Source organism: Triticum dicoccoides, chromosome 4A (genome assembly GCF_002162155.2).
Source record: "Triticum dicoccoides isolate Atlit2015 ecotype Zavitan chromosome 4A, WEW_v2.0, whole genome shotgun sequence".
In the NCBI taxonomy this organism is placed as follows: domain Eukaryota; kingdom Viridiplantae; phylum Streptophyta; class Magnoliopsida; order Poales; family Poaceae; genus Triticum; species Triticum dicoccoides.
In genome coordinates, this window is record NC_041386.1 from 428,754,594 (window position 1) to 428,768,160 (window position 13,567).

The window sequence follows — 13,567 nt, forward strand, 5'->3', positions numbered from 1 at the left end:
CATCAAGCCCCTGAAGCTGGGGATCCACAGGAAACACCTCAGCCCCCGGGAGCCAAGAACTCCGTCAGCTCTCCTGTCCTCGTCGAGCACCCAGTGTACTTCATCAGCACAGTCCTACGAGATGCGAGAGCACAATATCCCATGCCTCAGAAGCTCTTGCTCGTGCTCCTGGTCACAATACGAGAGCACAATACCCCATGCCTCAAAGCACAATACGAGATGCGCCACTACTTCCACGGTCACCCCATCAAGGTTGTCTTAGCTTACCCGTTGGAGAGAGTGCTCAGGAGCCCCAATGCTGCGGGAAGGGTCGCCGAACGGAACATCGAGCTGCAAGCGTTTGACTTGGAGTTCAGCACAACCAGGGTCATCAAGGGGGCTGCACTCGCCGACTTTGTGGCAGAATGGACCGACACGCCGGAACTCGAAGCAGGCGAGAACATATCCCTCTCGCCAGGGAGTGAAGCGCCAGATGGCTAGGTCATGTACTTTGATGGCGCGTTCGCGCGCTTGGGTGCGGGGGCTAGAGCCGTGCTCATCTCGCCCACTCAGGACAAAGTTTGCTACGCCATGTAGCTCTGCTTCCAACAGGGCGAAAAGGTCTCTAACAACATCGCAGAGTATGAGGGACTCATTGCTGGCCTCAAGGCTACGGTGGCCCTAGGGGTGAAACGCCTCACCATCAAGGAAGACTCACAGCTCCTCGTCAACTTCTCCAACAAGGTGTATGAGCCAAAGGATGTGCACATGGAGGCATACCTCACGGAGGTACGCAAAATGGAGAAGCAGTTCCTAGGCCTGGAGCTACAGCATGTGCCTCGTGGCACCAACAAGGAGGTCGACGACATCGCCAAAAGAGCATCCAAGCGGCTACCCTAAGAGCCTGGCGTCTTTGAGGAGCGGCTCTTCAAGCCTTCGACAGCACCTCTGCCTGCAGAACCGGTGCCACCTCAGGAGGAACTTCCCCAGCCACCAGCCTCGGGAGCCCCCGCCCGCAGCCCGACCTCAGGAGTGCGCCTTCTCTTAGCGCTCGAGCCTCGGGAGGGGTGCTGGATCGAGGAGCTCAGGGCGTACCTAACGCAAGGCACATTTCCGGAGAAGGAAGAAGACGCGCAGTGTGTGGCCCGGCAGGCTATGACGTACTGCATTCGGGACGGTGAGCTATACAGGAAGCGGCCACATGATGTTTCTCTACGATGCATTTCTAGGGAACAAGGGAATGAGCTGCTGGCTGACATACATGGCGGACACTGCGGGCACCACTCGTTGTTGCGCACCTTAGTCGACAAGGCTTTCCGCAGCGGGTTCTACTGTCCCACAACACTCAACGACGCGGCCATGCTGGTGAAATCCTATGAGGCCCGCCAATTCCATGCCAAGCAGATCCACCAGCCGGCTCAGGACCTCCAGACTATTGCGCTCTCATGGCCGCTCGTGATCTAGGGGCTGGATATCCTAGGCCCATTCCCTCGAGCGCCTGGTGGTTACCGCTACCTCTACGTCGCCATCAAAAAATTCACCAAGTGGGCGGAAGTGGAAGCCGTCCGCACCATCCCAGCCGGGTCAGCAGTCAAGTTCATCAAGGCCCTCGTAAAGCCGGTTTGGGGTCCCTAATCGCATCATCACCGACAACGGCTCACAGTTCACTAGCAATCTCTTCAAAACATATTGTGCTAACCTTGGAATGCAGATCTGCTACGCCTCTGTGGCGCACCCCAGGAGCAACGGCCAGGCCGAACGCGCCAACACGGAAGTCCTGAGGGGTCTCAAGACTAGGACCTTCAAGAAGAAGCTCAAGGCTTGCGGCAGGGGTTGGAACGACGAGCGCCAGTCCGTGCTGTGGTCCATCTGCACCACAGCCACCAGGCCGACAGGCGAGACCCCGTTCTTCCTCGTCTACGGAGCAGAAGCGGTTCTCCCACACGAGGTCAGGCATCGCTCTGCGCGGATCCTGGTGTTTGATGAAATGCAGCCGGATGGCATGCGGGAGATGGACCTCGTGCTGGGGGAGGAACGCCGCCGTGAAGCCTCGCCCCGAGCTGCGAGGTACTAGTAGGCACTACGGCGGTACCACTGCCGCAGCGTCCGCTCCAGGACGCTCGAGTTGGGTGATCTCGTCCTGAGGCGGGTGCTCTCCAGGGAAGGGCTGCACAAGCTCTCACCCATATGGGAGGGCCCGTTTCGGGTCGCCCATGTCTCCAGGCCTGGCGGCGCACGCCTGGAGACGCAGGACGGGATCCCCATCCAGAACACCTGGAACATCCAGCACCTCCGGAAGTTCTACCCATGAAGCAAGGCTCGACGCCTGTGAAGCAAGGCCCAGTGCGTGACACTCTCACGTAATAATGAGTGGGGTTGTACATGCCCAGGAGTCTCAGGAATGCCACCCTCAGGCCTCGGGGGCTCCCTCCCACGTCTTAGTGGCAGCACTTAGCTCCGCGCTAGTGAGAAGACAAGAAGACTAGACTAGGTGCCGGACGCGCTTTTCATTTGCTTTCCGCAGTTGGCTTGCCCCTCTTTAGTGAGAATTTGCTTTCTGGTGTTCCTCGTTGGCCTGGTTCCATTGCCTTTTTTCCTCCTTTTATGCCCTCGGTTCCTCGTTTTTTGACCCGTGCTCTCTCTCTCGCATGCCTTGCGAGGGGGATGAAGAGGTGCCCTCGTGAGCGTTTTCCTGTTCTTGTCTGTCCTCGTGAGCATTTTCCTGTTCTTCGCAAGGCACCCTCGCTCGAGCTCGCAAGCTGGCGCACCCCTCTCAATCCGTGCCCCCCGGGTACCGTGATGCGAAGCGCTGGGACATGGCCGGCGGCGCCTGCAACCAGGATTCAGAAGAATAAGAATTTCCTAACGAATTTTTGCAGTTCCCACACGCCTTCCGAGCATAGGAGGCCTCGCCAGGCACTAGGGAATGTGCGCCTCGCGAGGCGGGAACTACTTCAGGCACATCAAGCTAAGTTATTTCTACGCGCCTACATAAAATGTTGATGCTGCAACATGACACAAGAGCGAAAAACATAGCACAACCACTTGGAAATCATAGTTGTTGCATGCCCCAGCGGGGCCCCATACTTGTCTCTCTCTTAATGCGGGAAGGAAAGGAAGAACGAAACAAAAGCGGCACGCGCTCCCGCGGCAGTTCATGAGATGGGCCCATGGCGCTCTCCTGAGCTCAGCCAGACCCCTCCTCGCGCTTCACTGGAGCGCGGCGACGAGACGACCCGCCACCACCTTCGAAGCGGGCGCGGTGGCTGGTCGTAGCCGCCACTGCTGGAGTTGTCGCCGGAAGAAGAGTCGCCATAGCTGGACGAGCCATGGCCGGTGCCGAGGGCGAGTCCGCCTTCACTATCGTCGTGACTGTCATCGAGGCTGAGCACCTCACCACCGTCGTTGTCCTCAAGGCAACACCCGACGCGGCGGTGATCTTCCCCGAACACCCTCACATAGAGGGTCGCGTTGCCATCGTACTTGAAGTGGAGGGAGCACCGCCGGCCCAGGCCGTGCGCGCGGGCAAACGTCTGCCAGCCGCGGGCCAGGGCTACGTTGCCTGTGATGGAGAGCTCGACCGCGACCCACAAAGCCTTGCTGCAGCAGCCGTCCGCGTGCAGCCAGAGGCCGCCTGGACCCGTGGCTGGCAGCTCGCCGTCAAAGAAGCGCGGGAGCTGAAGCCAAGTACCAGCCGGGTTCTCTAACCATAGGACGAACTCCGGCAGCACTTCCGCTGAGTGGAAGCACGGCCTGGGAGGCCGCGCGACCATGGCACGCCTCCCTTCATTAATGGGGCTGCCACGACCTGGGCGACAACCACCATGTGAAGAGGCACCATCGCGGCCATGAGGGGCCCTGGCAGGGGTCGTGGTGTGCTTGCGGGGACGGCCGCGCCCCCTCTTGGGCGGTGGTGAGTCAGGCCCCTCCTGGTGAGACTTCCCCTTCACTGTGGCCGAGAGCCTCTCCGCGGGCGCCATGGGTGTTGCTGCCGGCAGTGAAGCGAGGAAGAAGGAGCGGGAGAAGCGAAGGAGGAGATGGGTGACAGGGGCTCCACCGCATCAAGCGGGGCCATAGGCTGTTGGGGCCCGCGGTGCTCCGCACTTGCCCTTTGGCTTCGCCTCGAAGCCAAGTCCGAGCGCGCCTTGGGCCCGGGGGCTACTGTCGGCATCCTGGGAATGGGGGTCCCTAGACTTGCCTGCATGCGGCCCGTGGCGTGGCTCCACTAGCGGCCCTGTACGACCCATATTCACCAGCAAACACTCAAGACCCTCGCGAGGGCCCAAGCCTCGCGAGGCGGACGACACAGGACCTCCTCGGGGGCAGCTTCACCAGGATGGCTCGCGAGGGGCGGAGATATCAAGGCAAGGGACACCTCGCGAGGGTTCTATAACACAAGCCATGACGACTTGAGCCAGGCAGGCGCTAGAGCGCCCAGTGTCCTCGTTTCCTGTTTGGTGCTAAAGAGGCAAGAGCAGGCGAGGAGTACCGAGGCATCATGCAAAGGTTTCCATATCGGTGCAACAAGACCAAGACCAGCAGGATGGCAGGACGGAGGTCACCATGGAGCCCAAGACGGCGTCACCACCAGAGCCTTTGGCAGGCGAAGACCACCTTTAGTCAGGATAACGTGTACTAGTTGTCTCCCTTCGAATTTGGCCATTGTGGAATCCCTTCCCGCTCAATATTTGGGGAGAGGACCAGGGCCTCTATAAATAGGACTAGCCACCACCATAGGGGGACGGATCATTCAGATCATCCTCAACCACACAAGCTCACCAAGCACAAGAACACCTCTCCTTGGGAGGCTGTTCTTCCCTTGTAACTGTTCATCCTTAGCCCAAGAGCCAATACACCACACCACACTGGAGTAGGGTATTACACCACATCGGTGGCCGAGACCAGTATAAATCTCATCTCCTCTTGTTCTTTGGGTCCATCGAGATAGGCCGTGAGATCATGATGTGTGCGAGCTAGAGGGGGGAGAGATCTTCCTGTGCACCCCAGTGTTCTAACCTCAAGGGTTTTGCTGGAACCCGAAATCCGACAGTACGGCTTGGACCTGGTGGGTCCCCACTGCCAGCCTCTCGGCGTACAGTTCTCTCCGGATTCCCCTCGTTTGTTGAGCATGTTGACAACGGCATACGGTGGCGCCATAGCAAGCGCACACGGACGGAAAATCACCGGAGTCGGGGAAGATTCCTTCATTTTTTTGAACATACCGCACTAGCTCGGTGGCTGCAGCCCTCTCACCCAAAAGCTATACTGCCCGAGTTCGATTCCAACTAGTGGAGTTGAAAAATATCTAACACTTGCCAAAATTTCATCCCTAGTTTACCCAGTTTTTCGCACACTAAACATTGTCTTGCCATTTTGAAAATAGCATATTGTTTTGAATTTGCATCATATGAAGATGTGTTATACATGAATGTTGATCAGCATAATGTTAACTTGTTGTTAGTTCCATTTTTTTACCATGAATAAAATTGCCAACATTATGTTATCCATGTTCGAAAAGTGCATGTTGATTTAAATGCTTTGCCTATGAAACATGCAGTTTCTTATATGAAAATCACTTGGACAAGTAGCCATCGCCGGTGTTGGATTCGATGCCACGCTTCTTCAATCCCCCGGTAGTGCAAGGGGGAAATAAACTTCCGTCCCGTGCTGGCGGTTTGGGAATTGAGCGAACTGGATTAAAGAGGGGGCCAGCAACACGACTGAAGAAGCACATCAGACGCGATTTTTTCCCAGTGGACGGCTCTTGATGGCATTTTTACTTGCATATGCACCATACAACTTGTATTTTTAGCCTCCCAGTCCATGGTGGACCAGCAGCCTATTTGCTGGGCGGGCCAACCTACAGAAAGCAACACTTAATTTTTCATCCAGGCCCAAAAATAATGCAATACTATGTTTGTTTTGAGGCCGAAAACATTACGACAGGGCTTGAGCGGGGGAGGGGGAGAGAGAGCAAAAAGATAAAAAAGAGTGGATGCGCCGTTTCTACCCTAACAAGCAGGTGCAATTCTTCTCGGGAAGAAGGTGTGCCATTACACTCACACGTTGTCAGTGCACAAAAGGAGGGGTCCTATTTTGTACCCCTTTACTTGTGCGCGGGCAATTGGAGCCACGCTTGTGGCCACACCCAGCGGGGCAGAGGAAGGAGGCAAGGCCACAAGACAACCAGAACAACACCAAGACCAGAGACACAAAGAGCAAGAGGGAGAGGTGGACTCCCCCATCGAGACCCTTGCTGGGGCGGCCTTCGCAGCCCCGGCAAGAGCCTTGCCGGGGCAACTTTCCCAACGCCAGCAGAGCGCGCCACCCTTGAGCCCAAGGGATCCAACACTATCAACCACATTGGAACCAAGGCTCGGGAGGGACCTGAATGGTGGCATGCAGATCTTTGTGGAGATCATAAGCACACACGATCATATGAGGACCAGAAGACGACGATCCTCGGCAAGATCCTTGCCGAGGAAATCCACGAGACCCCCGGCAAGATCCTTGCCGGGGACAACTGCGATGCCACGTCAAGACCCTTGCCGGGGTCTTGGAAAGACCCTTGCCGAGGACGCCTGCGGGACCACAGCCAGCCCCACATCTGCCAAGACTCCACAATCGTTCCCATACAGCTGCCAGCCCAACCAGCTGGGCAGGCACCTACATGGCGACGCGTGGCCTCCAGGCCAACTCAGCAAGCACCTACATGGTGGCATGCAGATCTTTGTGAAGACCCTACCACCACGCCATCTCAGCAGCCTGCCAGCTTATGTGGCGCAACATGCCTCGTTGGCCTGGATGTGTGTCGGAGAGAGGCAGAGCGGCGACGAACGGGACGAGCCTCGTTGCCATCCCCAATAAAGCAGCGTGACACCTAAGGAGCACATTTAATGCGCCTTGTCCCGTAATGACAGGCGATAAGCTTGTACACCGTATACCTTTCCACATCCTGTGTGCCACTGTGGTGACCCCTTTTGACTATAAAAGGAGGCCTGAGGCGTACTGGAGAAGGATTTCAGATCTTTTGGACTACGCATGCACCACAGCTAGTTCAAGATCTCAAGAACACTCAAATATACACCAAAGCGGGACTAGGGTATTACGCATCCTTGCAGCCCGAACCTAGGTAAACGATCTTTGTGTTGGCTACCAGACCAGCTCTTTGCACAACCTCGCGCCCGCCAACCACAGGAGGGATCACAGTGATCCCATAGGTGTTGTTTTGCACCAACACACGTCACAATCCCATTATAGACATTCTAACAAGTTCACACACAAGTACAATAGAAAAGGTAAACATTCATATCAAACTCAGGTTCACAGGACACATTCATATTCATAGCCAAACATTCACAATCAACAACTCAAAAGATTCATATATACACAAGTTCATCATGTCTATGCATCCAAATGATTAATAGATCACAAGACAATATTCATAGATAACATTCACAAAAAGATTCAGATATACACATGTTCAGGATGTTTATGGATCCAAATGATTGAGAGATCATAGCCAATATCATCCATGGACAAACTTTAATTACCTGGGGTACAGACTGGTAAATGGTGTTCACTCGGTGGTACTTCTTGCTAAAATTAATACTTGTACAAGCAAACTTTTGAGTGAATAAGAGGCATCACAAACAATCTGAACTTTGCTTGTAGATTTATCCTCGAGATAGTGACCTCGATGCCGAGGGAGGTTTGAGCAACTTGGCCACTACTTTCATCCAACTAGTTTACTGGCTCATCTTGGTCCTGTAGCTCGCCAAAATTCTACATTGCAGACAAGAAAGGAGGCGATCGATAAAATGAACCACCCAAATTTTTTGTGCAGTTCAACTAAAATGGAGCATCCCTGGCATGCAGACTGATTAAGTGCCAGATGAATATATGCGTCAACCAACTTGTCTGGAATCTTTAGACTCCGTGCCATACAGTTCGCTAGTATATGTGCCGATAACCAAAAGGAACAAGTCGGGACCAAAGATTGGACTGCATTTTCTGAGCTATGCACCAAGCAATATTGTTGGCATTCACTCTTGCACTTCTTGTTGTCAACATGGATGCCTGTCTGATTGAACTTTGGAGTATATATTAGCAACATAAGTATCTGTCCATCTGATATTTTTGTGCAGTTCTACTAAAATCGCCCAATGTAATGATTTTACTGCGAGTTCAGGCTCCAAGTTACTCCTTTATGAAATCGGCTAACAGTAGCACAATACCAAATTACCAATACATATGACAAGCAATAATCAGGATAAAGACCGGTACTAACCTATGTGAGGAAGCATATCAATTACTATTTCCTTTGAACAGAAGTCGAGATAAGCGACTAACAGGAAAGGAAGGATGCAGTCGAGGCAATGAAGCACCCAAAGTTTTTGTGCAGTTCCACCAAAATCGAGCATCCCTATTGGCACATATATTGAGAGAGTGAGATTACTGTAATAGCGGGACTAGTTGATGAAACATACACTAACAAATAGAAGCACCCTCTTTATCTTATTGGGTAAAGTTAGCAACATAGTAGTCTTGCTTAAAGAGAGGTATTAGTTTATTTAATCAGTGCCAATTAGATCAACACTCAAAGCATTGCCATGTATCATAGGTTGCAAAAATTTAACATGCAAAGATAAAGGAGTTTCTCATGACAGTAGCAACACAGTAGCACGATACAAATAGAGATGACATTAAACTAATATGGATGAAGGCCTTAGGTCGGTACCAACCTGAGCAAGAAGCTTATTCAAGTAGTCCCAGAAGAGATGATAAAACACTCACTGGAATCATTTAATAGTATATATTTTTGTGCACTTCAAATGTATGGTTGACATCACTCTTGTTTACCAGTGGTGAAATTATATCAAAAGATTATCAAGAACTTCTAGCAGAGTTAAAGCACTGGCTGGTATACAGTTCATTGTATTCTCTTGTGCAGTTCCACTAAAATGTACGATTGGCGCAACATGATCCATGTTTGCACAAGTAGGAACAAGGTGAAACCTTCATTAGCTTAGTGAGAAAGGATAGAAATACATTAGCATATTACTTTAACAGTAGCACCAAATTCATGATGGAAAATACGCAAAACATTGCCTCATTGAACCAGTGGCAATAAATTGACATGCAAAACAATAGCATTACAATGTCATGACACTACCAAGATCCCCTCCCTGCTCCACCACATGGTTCACCTCCATAGACACAGATACACACATACATGATTCAGCATAGGGTGCTACTAAAGATTTATTTAACTCTGACAGGAAAATTTGGTAGCAATTAATTAGTGCTACTTAAGTACTCCTAATTGATTAAGTGACCTTGCAGGAGAGACAACAGAAGTGGAAGGGTTCCTTGAGGATTGTCTCACATGTAAGGGAGACATTGCCGGAGCCCTTGAATGGCCTCGACTGAGGCCTCGGCTTCAGCAAGATCACCTTGGCACTGTTGATCGTGTAGAGCTGGGTCACACAGGCATCCAAAATCTAGTTAAGTAGTATGTGTCCTCAAGCCAAGTACTACTCTGCTACATACTACAAGTGCATTTCTTCAAGTAAATTAAGACTAGTAGCAACACAACAATACAATACCACTAGCAAGATGTCAGGATAACATAGGACGGTACCATCATGTGATCCTCTTCATTTCCTTCTTCTTCTTCTTCTTCTTCGTCTTCCTCTTCTTGCTCTATTTCTCTTTCTCCTCACTAGTTGGTGAAACCAAGTACATGATTGGCATTCTATTTCAGATTTGGTTTTTTAGTGAGGGAGTACAAGTGTACTAGTAAACAATAACATTATTTTCTCATGGCAGTCGCAAAATAGAGGTGAACAGATGCATTAAATATCATTCTTACCTATAGGAAGGTTATGGTGCCAATATGGAGGATGAAGATTGGAACACAGATCTCCCTTTGTGCAGTTCCACCGAAATTAACCAATAATTCCGTTGTGACATTCCAGTTAAACAACACAAAAGTCACTTCTTTTAAGAAGTGTTCTGTGCGGTGCACCGAAAGGTCGCAATAGCAACAAGGTGAAATGGATATCCCTGTTTGCACAAAAAGCTACAGAGGAAACAGTCAGAGTCTCAAACAATTACTGACAAAAACAATTGGTTAAACTTGTTATGGCTTATAACAATGGCATGGCTTCATTTTATCATGGGAATTAGATTAAGAACAACTAAATATTTGCTATAAGGGCATGGGACAGTGGGTGCACCAGCAGTCCAGCACCATGTACCTAAACTGGGGCATAAAGTGGTGATTCAGAGTTTGTTGCCCCGAGAACAAATATCCAAGCAACTTATGTGGGTTGGACCCATTTTTGTTCACTCTAGCCACCTCTTCCTATGTGTGGATAACAAATCTAGTCCTGGTCATACCAGTGTACATCGTTTCCCCTATATTTCCCTTTTCGACCAAGAGAATGGTTGGATGACCAGTCTGTACTAGTTTCACCCCCTTTCTTTCATGTTTGTACCAAGTCCGATGTAGATACTAACTTTTCCCCCTTTATTTCTTGTTTGAACCAAGTACAAGATTCGACTCCATGAAGTAGCTTTACCTCTAACAATAGAAAAAAAATTAGGTGACGTTGGACCATCCGATCGAGCCTAGCTACGAGGGGGCTGAGAGGTAGAAAATGATGCACATGCAGCGACATAGCGAGATGGGGAAGTAGATCTAGGCCGGTTTCGAAGCAAGATATACCTGAAGGTCATAGGGGTGTGCATTGGTGAGTGGTGGGAGGTCGGATCCGCCCACACAAGGGCAGCGACGTAAGGGATCAGAAGACCTCCCGCGCCGGCGCTCGGCCAGAGATAATGGTGCGCCAGCAGTGGGCTCCTCCCTCACTGTCGATGACGGCCTAAATGCTACCCCTCCTCTTCACCGGTGGAGGGGGATACGTCCGGATCTGTAACCAATAGTGAGGATAGAAAGACAGTGTTACCACCACTATCTTGTTTAGATCTGGAGAGGATGAGAGTGTGTGAATAGTGCAACTCCAGCAAGCAAGCATGGAGGCTCCTGCCTATATATACATATAGTGGGGTACTTCTCTTTTTTCACTCCATCGAAACAATCGTTTAAAGTTATGTACTTGGTCACCGTTTTTTGAGTTGTTGATTTTTTTGAGATAGGTACCCGCTTATTCCAAGTGGTGTGCAGGGGTGGATTAACAAGCTACTCGGCTCGGTTCGTTCGAACCTCATTAAAATAAAATGCACGTAAGATTAGCATGTTTTTACTAATGAACTTAACGTGAAACTTGTTAGCTGGTTAGTTAAGCTCCTTAAGAAATTGATGATTGGCTTTGTTCATTCAGAAGCGACCCACAAGGATAACAAGTCGAACTATCGAGGGATCAATGCTCGCGAGCTACGAGCTTTTGTTCCAGCCCTAACGGTGTGCCAGGTCTCACTTTGTATCGTTCAAGTCTGGTACTGGACCCTCCATTAAGTGAACAACCACCGCCTCGTAAAAATTGTGAACAAGCCCACATCTCAAATTATCGGAAACATGGGCTGCACCAACATGCGTTATTATTTATATTTTCTATGTGGAAGTATCCTCAAAACAATGTGAGAGTATAATCTTTATTGGCCCCCTTTGTAATTTGTGCTAAAATTTGACGAAAGATTTAACTGACAAAATGTTTGTGCATGTTAACAAAAATTATATCCTTGGATCGTATTTGAACATAGTTTTTGATGATGTAATTTTTTGTGACAAGCATGAACATTTGGTTAGTTAAATTTATATTCAAAATTTGGCATTGATTATCATAGGGACCTATAAACCAGGATGAAGCTCCACGTCTCTCGTCCAAACTCTAATACTAGCCGCTCTATTACATGCGGGGCATCAAGCATCCGGGCCCGCATGCCATCCGCCAAATCACAGCGAGGTGCTACAGTCGAGACTAACCAGTCACCCCAGTTGGACGGGACAAAGAAACCATCATTTCACTGGGAACACTCATTGAAGCCCTTTCTCCCTGTCTTGAAGAAAACCTCACTCCAGGCTACTCACTTCTGCCATTTTTCTTCTCGACCGATGAAGTAAAGGTGGGCGAATCAGTGATGCTACTATATTTTCATTCCAAGAATCTTGTTTTTGCGAAGCCCCGACCGATTCTCACTGCCTATTCTTTTCCCGTTTTCATTGCGATTGTGGTTTCCTTTCGATTGCTTTTTATTTGTCAGTTTATTGATGGATCCTGGAGCACTAGGCAAAGAGTTGCCGACAGACAAACCACTCGAGACAGAGATCTCCAAGAAGCGAGCACCGACCAATGAGTTGGCCATGTTGGCGGGCCAACCCATGGAGACGAAGAACTCCAAGAAACAAGCACTGGCCAAAGAGTTGACGACGTTGGCGGACGAACTCCTCAAAGAAAGCTGGAAGAACAGCAAGGGCCCCAACATGCCTACCCTAGAAACTCTAATGGCCACCTATGAGAGGCTCAACAAGGCCGAGTTTGAGGAGATAGTCGCAGTTGAGAAGCAGTATTTCCCTGGCAAAGCGATGGCCCCCATCGAGGACATGGCCCCCAGTGGGATGGGAACCACCGATGAGCTGCACAAGGTACAAAAAATGGCTTACCATAGTTGTGGTTTTTGATTATTTGCAATATGCTTGCTAATATGTTAGGGTTGTGCAGGTGCCGGTGGGCGTCCTTGATGATTCTGATGTCGCGGTCCATCCCGTGGACATCACCCGAGAGATCGATTCTAGGGCTAGAAAAAAACCTCGAAACTCGCGAGCTAAACGAGTAGCTCGTGACCCGGCTCGAATTGACTCGACCTCGAAGAATAACAAGCCGAGCTGAACTTTAGTCTAAGATCGTTTACATATTGTCGTGGGTTTGTCACGGCAGATGTCCTTAGTGTCAGGACTTCGTTGCGAGGCCAATGCATCTATGTGGCAGCTTGAGAGGGGTTGAGCTGAATCGAGAGACGCAATACAAGACAGGGATTTAGGTAGCTTTGGGCCCCGGGAAACATCATCCGATAACAACCCTACATGCTGTTTGTGGCTACGTCTCATTATGATCATGAGGGAGTCGCCGGTAAGGCGGCTCTTTGTGTCTAGCCCTAAGATTGTTTCTTCGTACTTCTCCCTCTTTGGGGAGCCCTGTCCCTCCTTATATAAGTTAAAGGGGTGGGTTACATGCAGAGTCCATCTCGGACTAAGACTTACTATTTTAACTTCCCTTCCTGGGCTTCTTAACGTCTGCCGGTTTAACATTGTCTGTCAGTTTACCGTCGTCCTTAGCCATCTATCTTAACTGTCTGCCGGTTTACCACCAGCCAGTTTACCGGCTGTCTTAGCCATCTGTCTTGATTCTTTGTCTTAACTCTCCGCCGGTTTACCATCTGACGGTTTACCGAGTCCCAGCCGGTTTACAACTCCAGTCAGGTCATACCGCGGGGTATATCCCCGACATTAGCCCCCAGTTTAATTTGGATTTCTCCATGTTAAACTGATCCTGAGCATCTTTAAATCCTTGTCATTTCCTTCTAGAAAATCCGGGTCAATAGGCCAGCTTCATAATCAATTTGC